The sequence below is a fragment of the Ovis aries genome, chromosome 1 (assembly GCF_016772045.2).
Source record: "Ovis aries strain OAR_USU_Benz2616 breed Rambouillet chromosome 1, ARS-UI_Ramb_v3.0, whole genome shotgun sequence".
Lineage (NCBI taxonomy): Eukaryota > Metazoa > Chordata > Mammalia > Artiodactyla > Bovidae > Ovis > Ovis aries.
The window spans coordinates 181188963-181202702 of record NC_056054.1 but is presented as its reverse complement, the minus strand read 5'-3'; the positions used below and the strand labels follow the sequence as shown (position 1 = coordinate 181202702).

The 13740-nt window shown below is 41.5% G+C and overlaps 1 long non-coding RNA gene across 1 annotated transcript; it reads right to left on the bottom strand.

Annotated features, from left to right (window-relative positions):
• Window positions 1-242: 242 nt before the first annotated feature.
• On the bottom strand, window positions 243-9609 carry LOC132658373 (uncharacterized). Its single transcript, XR_009597945.1, has 2 exons — window positions 9385-9609; window positions 243-1169 (listed from the first exon to the last, which is right to left on the bottom strand). It is a non-coding gene; the product is annotated as an uncharacterized LOC132658373 (long non-coding RNA).
• Window positions 9610-13740: the final 4131 nt, after the last annotated feature.

Here is a 13740-nt window from a genome sequence, read left to right as displayed (position 1 = left end):
GAAACTGATCGTTGAAGGAATCACAGAACTTTACACACATCTCTCTTCAATCCCATTCAAGTATTGTAGCAGTTCACTTACCAGCTTACCTCCTAACTGGAATGCACATTTCTGCATTGCAAATGCCATTTCCTAATTTTTTAAAAAATGCATTCTGGTATTTCCTGCAGGGGCATAGATGGATTTTAAGATTTAAACCTTATATGATTTGGGGGATCCTTATTTAAGAGGATGAATACAAGTTAAAATTGAAAGTGAATATTTATTTGGGATAAGAAATCACAAGTTACATATTTCAAAAATTGGGATGTACCATCAGTTTAGTTCAGTAGCTCATTCGTGTCCAACTCTTTGAGACTCCATGAGCTGCAGCACACCAGGCTTCCCTGTCCATCACCAACTCCTGGAGCTTACTCAAACTATGTCCATTGAGTCGGTGATGCCTTCCAACCATCTCATCCTCTGTCTTCCTCTTCTCCCACTTTCAATCTTTTCCAGCATCAAGGTCTTTCAAATGAGTCAGTTCTTCTCATTAGGTGGCCAAAGTATTGGAGTTTCAGTTTCAACATCAATCCTTCCAATGAATATTCAGGACTGATTTCCTTTAGGATTGACTGCTTTGATCTCCTTGCAGTCCAAGGGACTTTCAAGAGTCTTCTCCAACACCATGGATCAAAAGCATCAATTCTTCAGCACTCAGCATTCCTTATGGTCCAACTCTCACATCCATATATGACTACTGGAAAAACCATAGCCTTGACTAGATGGACCATGGTTGACAAAGTAATGACTCTGCTTTTTAATATGCTGTCTAGGTTGGTCATAACTTTTCTTTCAAGGAGTAAGCGTCTTTTAATTTCATGGCTGCAGTCACCATCTGCAGTGATTTTGGAGCCCCCCAAAAATAAAGTCTGTCACTGTTTCCATTGTTTCCCCATCTATTTGCCATGAAGTGATGGGACCAGATGCCATAATCTTCATTTTATGAATGTTGAGTTTTAAGCCAACTTTTTCAGTCTCCTCTTTCATCTTCATCAAGAGGCTATTTAGTTCTTCGCTTTCTACCATAAGGGTAGTGTCATCTGCATACCTGAGGTTATTAATATTTCTCCTGGCAATCTTGATTCCACCTTGTGCTTCATCCATCCCAGTGCTTCTCATGATGTACTCTGCATAGAAGATAAATAAGCAGGGTGACATATACAGCCTTGACATATTTCTTTCCTTATTCGGAACCAGTCTCTTATTCCATGTCCAGTTCTAACTGTTGCTTCCTGACCTGCATACAGATTTCTCAAGAGGTAGGTCAGGCGGTCTGGTATTCCCATCTCTTTCAGAATTTTCCACAGTTTGTGGTAATCCACACAGTCAAAGGCCTTGGCATAGTCAATCATGCAGAAATAGATATTTTTCTAAAACTTTCTTGCTTTTTCGATGATCCAGCAGATGTTGGCAATTTGATCTCTAGTTCCTCTGCCTTTTCTAAAACCAGCTTTAACATCTGGAAGTTCACAGTTCACATATTGCTGAAGTCTGGCTAGGATAATTTTGAGCATTACTTTACTAGCGTGTGAGATGAATGCAATTGTGTGATAGTCTGAACATTCTTTGGCATTGCCTATCTTTGGGATTGGAATGAAAACTGACCTTTTCCAGTCCTATGGCCACTGCTGAGTTTTCCAAATTTTCTGGCAAATTGAGTGTAGCACTTTCACAACATCATCTTTTAGGATTGGAAATAGCTCAACTGGAATTCCATCACCTCCACTAGCTTTGTTCATAGTGATGCTTCCTAAGGCCCACTTGACTTCACATTCCAGGATGTCTGGCTCTAGGTGAGTGATCACACCATCGTGGTTATCTTGGTCGTGAAGATCTGTACAGTTCTTCTGTGTATTCTTGCCACCTCTTCTTAATATCTTCTGCTTCTGTTGGGTCCCTACCATTCCTGTCCTTTATTGAGCCCGTCTTTGCATGAAATGTTTCCTTGGTATCTCTAATTTTCTTGAAGAGATCTCCACTCTTTCCCATGCTATTGTTTTCCTCTATTTCTTTGCATTGACCCCTGTGGAAGGCTTTCTTATCTCTCCTTACTATTCTTTGGAAATCTGCATTCAGATGCTTATATCTTTCCTTTTCTCCTTTGCTTTTTGCTTCTCTTCTTTTCACAGCTATTTGTAAGGCCTCCCCAGACAGCCATTTTGCTTCTTTGCATTTCTTTTCCATGGGGATGGTCTTGATCCCTGTCTCCTGTACAATGTCACGAACCTCATTCCATAGTTCCTCAGGCACTCTGTCTATCAGATCTAGTCCCTTAAATCTATGTCTCACTTCCACTGTAGAATCATAAGGGATTTGATTTAGGTCTTACCTGAATGGTCAAGTGGTTTTCCCTACTTTCTTCAATTTAAGCCTGAATTTGGCAATAAAGAGTTCATGATCTGAGCCACAGTCAGCTCCTGGTCTTGTTTTTGCTGATTGTATAGAGCTTCTCCATCTTTGGCTGCAAAGAATATAATCAACCTGATTTCAGTATTGACCCCATCTGGTGATGGCTTTGTGTAGAGTCTTCTCTTGTGTTGTTGGAAGAAGGTGTTTCCTATGACCAGTGTGTTCTCTTCGCAAAACTCTATTAACCTTTGCCCTGCTTCATTCTGTAGTCCAAGGCCAAATTTGCCTGTTACTCCAGGTGTTCCTTGACTTCATACTTTTCCATTCCAGTTCCCTATAAGGAAAAGGACATCTTTTGGGGGTGTTCGTTCTAGAAGGTCTTGTAGGTCTTCATAGAGCCATTCAAGTTCAGCTTCTTCAGCATTACTGGTCGGGGCATAGGCTTGGATTACTGTGATATTAATGGTTTGCCTTGAAAAGGAACAGAGATCATTCTGTTGTCTTTGAGACTGCATCCAAGGACTGCATTTTTAAATCTTTTGTGGACTATGATGGCTACTCCATTTCTTCTAAGGGAATCCTGCCCACAGTGGTAGATATAATGGTCATCTGAGTTAAATTCACTCATTCCAGTCCATTTTAGTTCACTGATTCCTAAAATGTTGATGTTCACTCTTGCCATTTCCTGTTTGACCCCTTCCAATTTTCCTTGATTCATGGACCTAACATTCAGGTTCCTATGCAATATTGCTCTTCATAGCATCGGACTTTACTTCCATCACCAGTCACATCAACAATGGGGTGCTGCTTTCGCTTTGGCTTTGTCTCTTTATTTTTTCTGGAGTTATTTCTCCACTGATCTCCAGCAGCATATTGGGCACCTACCGACCTGGGGAGTTCATCTTCCAGTGTCCTCTCTTATTGCCTTTTCATATTGTTCATAGGGTTCTCAAGGCAAGAATACTGAAGTGGTTTGCCATTCCCTTCTCCAGTGGACCACATTTTCCACTTCTCGTAGTGGCCATTTGGCCACTTCTCGTAGTGGCCAAACTACGGTGGAGGTAATGGAGACAATGGTGACCTCCTTCAAAAGATTCCATGCAGTACTGCTACACTCAATGCCCCTAACCCTGCAGCAGGTGGGTGGAGGTCAGAACCCTCCACCATGATCCATCTATCTTGGGTGGCCCTACAAGGCATGGCTCTTAGTTTCATTGAGTTAGACAAGGCTGTGGTCCATGTGATCAGATTGGTCAATTTCTGTGATTGTGGTTTTCAGTCTGTCTTCCCTCTGATGCAGGATAAGAGGCTTATGGAAGCTTCCTCATGGGAGAGACTGACTGAGGGAGAAACTGGGTCTTCTTCTGATGGGTGGGGCCATGCTCAGCAAATCTTTAATCCAATTTTCTGTTGATGGGTGAAGCTGTGTTCCCTCCCTTTTATTTACCAGGGGCCAAACTACGGTGGAGGTAATGGAGACAATGGTGACCTCCTTCAAAAGATTCCATGCAGTACTGCTACACTCAATGCCCCTAACCCTGCAGCAGGTCACCACTGACCCACGCCTCCGCTGGAGACTCCTGGACACTCCCGGGCAAGTCTGGGTCAGTCTCTTGTGAGGTCGCTGCTCCTTTCTCCTGGGTCCTGGTGCACAAGGTTCTGTTTGTGCCCTCCAAGAGTCTATTTCCCAGTCCTTTGTAAGTTCTGGCAGCTCTGTGGTGGGGTTAAAGGCAACTTCTCCAAGAGGGCTTATGTCATACCCAAGTCTGCTGCACCCAGAGCCCCTGTCCCTGTGGCAGTTCCCTGCTGACCCGTACCTCCAGAGGAGATGCTCAAACACAGTGCTGTCTCAATCTCTGAGGGGTCCCTGGGTCCTGGTGTGCACAAGGTTTGTCTGAGCCCTCTGAGTGTCTATACAATTTTTAGTTGGATAGTAAAAGAAATTTTGGATATATAGCTTCATATTACTTAATGTACTCATCTTGGCTTGAAAATTTATAGGTTTTACTTAAACATTATTGATTTCAACTCTCATGCAAAGAGGGTGGCCCATCCTATAATCCAAAACTGTGGGTCCCTCCTCTTTCCCTTTCTTCACTCCACCATGATTTTATCAAAACTAGAACTGAGTTTCTTTGTTTCACACACTTGATCCTTTCTTGTCTGAAATTCAAGTCTACTCTTGTTTACACTGAACTTATTCACAGTGAAGTCATCAAAACACACCTGTGAGTCTAATGTATTCTGTCCATGGAATTTTCTTGAACATTCTCTGTCCTTAAGGTTCTGGAATGTATACATTCCCAATAATCCTCATCTGATCTTCTTTTAAATCCATCCTAGTACCTGTAAGAGTCTCCCCAATTCCTTGGCCGATAATTTAATTTTCTACTTCCAGGTTCTTTATTTCTTCCTACATTTTAAAATCGCAAATGTTTCTAAAATTCAATGAAAAATTTCATCATTTAGGCTTCTCAAGATTCTTTGTTGATTGAAATACCCCCTGGTGGCTCAGACAGTAAAGCGTCTGTCTATAATGCGGGAGACCTGGGTTTGAGCCCTGGGTTGGGAAGATCCCCTGGAGAAGGAAATGGCAATCCACTCCAGTACTATTGCCTGGAAAATCCCATGGACAGAGGAGCCTAGTAGGCTACAGTCTATGGGGTAGCAAAGAGTCGGACACAACTGAGCGACTTCACTTCACTTCACTGAATTTCCCAGACAAAATTAGCATGTAATAATTCTCCCAGGTTATCTGCAAGTGCACTATACTATAGACCACACCGTGACCTCTCTAATCCACATATAAATGTTGAAGACTAGAAGGGGATACTATATTTATGTTTTTTTAATCCAGTCATTTCGATTATACAGCATTGAGAGATTACAATTATAGAAATTGGAGCTCAAAAATGTTATCTTGTCTGTCTTCCTGACACTAATGACTCCAAAGTTTAGTTTCCTTTTTTTAAATTCAGGAAATCTCTCATTAACGTGTTGTCATCCTCATTCTTAATATTTGATGTATTAGGAGTCTCTTTCCTTCACATTAGCAGATTGTCATCTTCTGGGCCTCCATCAGAGTAGATGTGTTTAATGATCTGATGGACAAGGAGGATATGTGCTCCCTCTTAGTAAGTCTTCAAATAATCAGCTTCACAGAAGTTGAGCCCTGCATGTCTTCAGTCATTTGTATTGCCTGTCCCTGAGCTTCAAAGATCCCATGAGGTTGAATGACACCTATAATGTCATCTGGCCCAAACTCTCCATTTGACCTGTGCTTGAAGAAAACCATGTTACTTCCAAAGCTTTTCATTTTTAACTTTTGACAAGTGTTGGGATGGTCTCTCCTGTAGAAACTGATATTTGTCTTCCTCTACCACAGGACTGAAAAAGGTCAGTTTTCATTCCAATCCCAATGAAAGGCAATGCCAAAGAATGCTCAAACTACTGCACAATTGCACTCATCTCACATGCTAGTAAAGTAATGATCAAAATTCTCCAAGCAAGGCTTCAACAATATGTGAACCATGAACTTCCTGATGTTCAAGCTGGTTTTAGAAAAGGCAGAGGAACCAGAGATCAAATTGCCAACATCCGCTGGATCATGGAAAAAGCAAGAGAGTTCCAGAAAAACATCTATTTCTGCTTGATTGACTATGCCAAAGCCTTTGGCTGTGTAGATCACAATAAACTCTGGAAAATTCTGATTGGAATACCAGACCACCTAACCTGCCTCTTGAGAGATCTGTATGCAGGTCAGGAAGCAACAGTTAGAACTGGACATGGAACAACACACTGGTTCCAAATAGGAAAAGAAGTGCGTCAGGGCTGTATATTGTCACCCTGCTTATTTAACTTATATGCAGAGTACATCATAAGAAACGCTGGACTGGAAGAAACACAAGCTGGAATCAAGATTGCCGGGAGAAATATCAATAACCTCAGAGATGCAGATGACACCACCCTTATGGCAGAAAGTGAAGAGAAACTAAAAAGCCTCTTGATGAAAGTGAAAGAGGAGAGTGAAAAAGTTGGCTTAAAGCTCAACATTCAGAAAATGAAGATCATGGCATCTGGTCCCATCACTTCATGGGAAACAGATGGGGAAACAGTAGAAACAGTGTCAGACTATTTTTTTTGTCTCCGAAATCACTGTAGATGGTGACTGCAGCCATGAATTTAAAAGACACTTATTCCTTGGAAGAAAAGTTATGACCAGATACTAGCTATGACTAGATAGTATATTCAAAAGCAGAGACATTACTTTGCTGACTAAGGTCCGTCTAGTCAAGGCTATGGTTTTTCCCGTGGTCATGTATGGATGTGAGAGTTGGACTGTGAAGAAGGCTGAGCACCGAAGAATTGATGCTTTTGAACTGTGGTGTTGGAGAAGACTCTTGAGAGTCCCTTGGACTGCAAGGAGATCCAACCAGTCCATTTTGAAGGAGATCAGCCCTGGGATTTCTTTGGAAGGAATGATGCTAAAGCTGAAACTCCAGTACTTTGGCCACCTCATATGAAGAGTTGACTCATTGGAAAAGACTCTGATGCTGGTAGGGATTGGGGGCAGGAGGAAAAGGGGATGACAGAGGATGAGATGGCTGGATGGCATCACGGACTTGATGGACGTGAGTCTGAGTGAACTCCGGGAGATGGTGATGGACAGGGAGGCCTGGCGTGCTGCAATTCATGGGGGTTGCAAAGAGTCAGACATGACTTAGCGACTGAACTGAAATGAACTGAACTGAACTGAAGCATCCCCTTTCGCTTTCCACTTTCATGCATTGGAGAAGGGAATGGCAACCCACTCCAGTGTTCTTGCCTGGAGAATCCCAGGGACAGAGGAGCCTGGTGGGGTCGCACAGAGTTGGACACAACTGAAGCGACTTAGCAGCAGCAGCAGCAAACATCCCCTGGTAATGTTTGCATTCCCTGGGGCCACCACAAATAATATCTCTTTCACATATTATTCCAGCAAGTGTTTAAATACAATTCATCCATCTTCCTTGAGTCTTGTGCACACTAAACACCTCTAGAGTTCTTCTTAATAAGATTTTGAGGCCTTTCATTCTGGTAACATTCCTACCTTAACACACTACAAATGATTTTTATTCCTTAAAATGTAGCATCCTAGCTAATAAATATGCTTGCATGAGAAAAGAATAAATCCCTTCCATAATTTTAGATGTTAAGTATTAATTAATATATCATGGAACTATAAGAGCTCTATGTGTGTGTTCATGCGTGTGTGCATATATGTGTGCCCCGCTACTATATTAATGAATTGTGACCTTATTCAGTGGTGTGCTGGTATGTGTTTAACGACTGGCTCTCCAGAGGCTGGGGTGGGAGAGACATGATTTGTACTATTTGCCAATTTCTTTGGTGTAAATATTCCTACCATGGCCTTTTTCAAACTGCAAATGCGACAGACATCACTGAATGCAAAGCTGGGGAGAGATGCACAACAAAGCAACATGCTATAGAATTTTCACCAGATAGATACAATAGACGTAAATAATCTCAAGAGCATAGATAACAGTTAAAAAAATTTAAATTAGGAAGTGATATGCTTTGAGCCTTTATTATTTGCTTTTAATATAAGTTATTTAATCTTACGATTTATAAATAGTTGACTTTTTAATAATGCTATGTTTAACTACTGGCTTGCAAAATTCCTGAAAATATAACAGCTTGCAAAATCTTATCCAGCCACATCTAGCACACTACTTATTTATTCCAATTAAAATCTTGAAATCTTTGTCTATGTGTGACCCTGCGAAACCGAATACCCTTCACACCTTCCTGAGGTTGTCTCGTTCTGCTGTTACCTTGCTTTTTCCTCTGGGTACAACATTGTATATATTCTTGTTTACTTTTTCTTGTTAGAGTTGGCCCATCATCTCACCCTGTCAATAATTCTTTAGATCCTAATTCTGTCATCCCACATTTCCGTCATCTTTATCCCTTCTGGCTTCGTGTCATCTACACATTTGATGAGCAAGCCTTATATATCTCTAGCTGGGACATTGAATTTAAAAAAAAAAAAAAGCCTGACAGGACAGGGCCAAGGACAAAATCCTTGGGCATGCAAATACAAAGCTCTCTCCACACAAGCACTAAACCATTCATCAGCATTGATTCAACAAGGTATTTGTTTACTGAATTGCCTTTGTCCAAATTTCTCCACCATGTCTATAAGACTCTCAAGACACTATTTCTGAGGCACAAGACTAAAAGTCCAGAAACCCTTATCTTCCTTATTCTCATGTCAGAGAAAAAGATTACACTTCCCTTATGCAAAACTGATCACTTTCTCCAGGATTCATCAATTCTGCTTCCTCTCTTTTGTCTTTTCAACATCCCTCTTCTTCCTCCATCCCACTAGCATATCAACATAGCATATAGGCAGTGCTGGAGACTCTTTCTTCATGCTGTTCTTTGCCCATTTGGAAAATTGCATATTTCATATTTTTTCATTTTTATTATTTCTTTTCTCCCCTTTATTCTCAGCATGACCAATACCATACCTTTGCTTTCACTTAGAAAGTAGAGGCATTCAGGCAGGGATTCCACTCATCTGTTGTTTTGCCACCCTCAGACTTACATGCACCCAAACCTGGCAAAGTGGAGATGAAGGTTTCCCTTGCATATTTGAAAGATCTTCTCATAATTCCTCAGAGAAGTTAGTCCCCCTGTTCCTTCTGTATCGTTATTGCCATCCTCTCAACTGAATCTTCAGCTTCATCTTTTAAAATACTCTAGCTTCTTCCACCTCTTAATAGATAAACACTCTCCTTAACCCCAGCTCTGCATCTCATTGTGTCTCTGCCTACCATCTTCACTTCTTCACCTCCTATTTAATTCTCACTTCTTGGCAATTTGCCTTCTGTGTTCACCAAGCCATTGCTTTTAATTAGGTCACCAGTTCTCTCTCTCTTTCTCTTACACACACACACACACACACACACACACCATTTTATTTCTTACCTTATGAGGCTTCTCTGCAGCTTCAAGACTAACCACTCTGTTTTGTTTTTTCTTTAATTTCTTTGCATCTTTGTTCAGTGACATTTCGCTTGCCTAGTTCCCCTTCTCCATCTCTAATGCCATCTTTCTTCTTGTCAGATTTCTCTTCCTCAGTCACCACTTGCCTGGGGATCCTGAGCATGGCCCACAGCTCCCACTATCACCACGTCTTTCTGTACGACTCCCAGTTCTGTATTTTCAGCTGAGAACTTGTTGCAATTGTGCTTCAGATGCAGATCTCCATACGCATGATTCACTCTCCAAAAATGAACATCTTATCATCCTCCCCGCATCTTGTCACCAAAATATGCACCTCCTCCTGTAATCCCTATTCTGATTTATAGGACTGGCCACTCACCCACTTGCTTGGGCCAAAAATGTGCTGGAAACCTCTCTCTTCCTCTTCACCCACATTCAGTACGTCATGAAATCTTCTAGACACCAATACTTTAGGTTTGCATTTCTTGTCTGATTCTTTGTGTGTGTGACAGATTTCTAACTTTTAATTCCCCTGTGTGCAGTGTTAATTATTTAATTGATCCTCTGTGCATGCATGCATGCTAAGTTGCTTCAGTGGTGTCCAACTCTTTTCGACCCAATGGACTGTGGCACACCAGGCTCCTCTTCCCATGAGATTCTCCAGGCAAGAATACTGGAGTGGGTTGCCATGCCCTCACCCAGGAGATCTTCCAGAGCCAGGGACTGAACCTGCGTCTCTCATGTCTGCTGCATCGGAAGGTGGGTTGCTTACCCACTGCCAGGGTCGTCTTTCTAAAACAACCTCTGCAGATCATGAAACTCCTCTGCTTGCTCTCACACAGTAATGCCCAGTTAACTGCAAAAAAAACACACAAATAAACAAACAAACAAACAAACCAGTCCAAATGCCTCAGTATCCCACAGCCTACCAATCTACCTCTCCAGTGATATCCCTAAACACTTAATTCGCTGCATTTTCCAAAGATGTCTATGCCTTAATTATCTCCTTGCTGTCACATATGTAGGCTACAATTCATAGAATACTTTCTCCCGTGGTTTAGTGAAGTAATTTCTGTTCTTCCAAGCAGCAGCTAAATTCTCTTCTGTGAAACATAACTTTTCTCCCATTGCCATTTCGTATATGTTCCTACTCTTCTATTTCATTCCGGCCCTTGTCAACCACATAACACATTATTGACCATATTTACTTGGCTCCCTATTTCCATCATTATACAGAAATTAAAAAAAATTTCTTAAAGAAAGGAACTGAATTTTATTTATCTTTGTATCTCCATTTTTGGCACATGTCCCAGTATATCCCAGGTAACTCAGTAAACTTTCACAAATGAGTAATTTCTTTCTTTAATATTTTATACCTCAGCCAAAGGAAGTAATGTAGACACTAGTATGAATTTTTTTTTCGGGGAATCAATGCTGGCGTTTGGAGATTAGTGCTTCCACATCTATATTCCCAACCCAGACTTTCAATACCCAACTCTAGATAAATACACCAATATTAAACTTGTTACTTTATGAGATAAACATTTTTTTCATTTTGAGTTTTGAAAACAGAAATAGGATTTTTCCAAATCCAACTCTCCTGTCCCAGAAATGGTTCTGTAGACACACTTGGTCACTTTCATAAACGTCATCATTGTAGGGTAAATTTTTTTGGAGTGGTTGTATGTGTGTCAATACAAAACCAGGAACAAAACAGGTGTATTAAGAAGATTTTAGAGCCATAAATAACTAACCACAAATAACTAAATTTAATTATGACCTACAAATAAGAGTTGAGCTATATTCTGTAACAAGAAACGTGCTGATAGGCAATTGTTTGTGTTCACTCATCACATGGCTGAAACCACTAGGGATCCTAGAAGAAAATGAGCTCTTTCTTCTTCTCTACCATTTTTAGCTGCATCTCCCCACCCCACCCTGCCCCCTGGACACAACTCTGTGTGTGACCTCGGGTGGTAAAATGGTTGCTGCAGCTCCAGATATTATAGATGCTTTCCAGGCAGGTATGGGGAAGCAGGAAAGGGGCAACACTGATATCTGTCCCTTTTATAAGAAAGTAATAACTTTCCCAGAATCTTCCCTGTGAATTTTACCCTATGACTCATTGGTCAGAACTATGTTAAGTGATCATACCTGAAAAACTGAGCTTCCCAGGTGGCTCAGTGATAAAGAATCTGTCTGCCAAGTAGGAAACTAGAGTTTGATCCCTGGGTCAGGGAAATCCTCTGGAGAAGGAAATGGCAACCCACTCCAGTATTCTTGCCTGGGAAATCCCATGGACAGAGGAGCCTGGCAGGCTGCAGTCCATGGGGCTACAGAGAGTTGGATGTGACTTAGCAACTAAACAACAGTCTGAAAAATCAAGGAGATTAGAAAAGTAAGTACCTTGTTTTTCTTCTAAGCTTTTACAGTGGAAGAAAAGTAATAAAAAACGGGTTGGAAATTAAGTCCTGTCTACATTAGTGGGTGAAATTATATGGAACTGTCTGATCACTAACCTTTGTTTCCCAATCTGTATTGGTTCTTATCTTACGTTACTCCACTGCTTTCTTAATTCAAAAAATGTATAAAATGTGTCTCTGGATAGTTTGAACAATGTTTACACTGCCTTTCCCACATACACAACATCTATTTTGAATAATGTTTCCCTCTTGATATATTTAATAGCACTTTTTAAGGCAAAAATCTAATCTTTTTACTTATGTTTTTAAATCCTTTAGGCCCATTTATATTATTTTCTTTTTACCAGTGCTAATAAACAACTAAATTTTAATATTATTCACAATTTTCACTAGTGTTCTGCTTATTCCCTTTTCTAGATCATAAGTATCGGAGAAGGCGATGGCATCCTACTCCAGTACTCTTGCCTGGAAAATCCCATGGACAGAGGAGTCTGGTAGGCTGCAGTCCATGGGGTCACAAAGAGTTGGACACAACTGAGCGACTTCCCTTTCACTATTCATTTTCATGCATTGGAGAAGGAAATGGCAACCCACTCCAGTGTTCTTGCCTGGAGAATCCCGGGGATGGGGGAGCCTGGTAGGCTGCCGTCTATGGGGTCACACAGAGTTGGACACGACTGAAGTGACTTGGCAGCAGCAGCAGCAGATCATAAGTATAATACTAAATAGAATCAAATGAGAATGTATAACATTGACCTTTGAGTCATCCTAATAGAAACATTTCTCGCCAACTGTATACATGCTCAGTTTATATTTTCTTCATATCTCTAAGCCAAATGTTAAGCCTTTTCATAGAATGAAAGATCAGATTTAAAAGGAGCTTCTAGCACCATGTGCTCTAGCCCCCTTCATTATAGAGGTCAGATAACCAACTGTCAAAATGACAATGCTAGAAACACTGATTTCCTGGCCCCCAGTTTCATGTTTCCTTTGCAAGGGTGCTAGGGTGAGACATGAGTGAGTGGGCTTTGCAGGAGAAATGTGTTCAGTATTAGGAGCATTGGGCCAGTGGAAGAGGTGCCAAGAAGATGGACTGTTGAGGTGGTCTCCCATAGGATAAGGACAAAACCCAGGTGGAAATTGTAGAGCAAGCTCAGGCATGATTCAAGCAATCTTGGGCACCAAGTCCAATCTGGTAGGACAGGGCACAGCAGTGGGGGAGCCCTTGGGAGCCAGGCAGCTGCCAGTCATGATTCTGGGAGGTGTGCCCATATGTTGTAGAATCCCCACCAGAAGGCTATTGTTTGGGCAAGGCTCCAGTTCCTGGAGTGGAGGGCTGACAGGTGCCAGGTGGGGTCCAGGCCCTAGATGGATGTGCAGCTGTTGAGAGTGGGGCTCTGGTCATAGGAAGTAGATAACTGGTTGCAAACCAAAGAGGAGAAAGTTGAGCAGAAAAAAGATATGGTGGCCGCGTCAACATCAGGGGTAGTACTATAACACAGATTACACAGACATCCAGGGCTTACCCTGAAATTCTGGCACTTGGAGATGAGGGACTGCAAAGAATAATTGAAAAGCATAAAGAAAACCCAAGAGCCACAGTTGAACATTTAGGCCTCAGAGGTCTAGAGGTGAGGAATTTATTTCAATGGCTCAGCAGGCTCAGTCAGCAGTGGCTCAAGCTGGAAGACAGAGACAAGTCCTTAGGTTTGCAGCATTAATGAATGCAGTCAGGAGATCCAGGCACCACACCTGCCAGTTGTTAGAGTCTAATTTACACTTAATGTTTGACCTAAAATTATAAACCCACCTGCCAATGCAGGAGACATAAGATTCACAGATTTGGTCCCTGGGTTGGGAAGATCTCCTGGAGAAGGGCATGGTAACCCACTTCAGTATTCTTGCCTGGAGAATC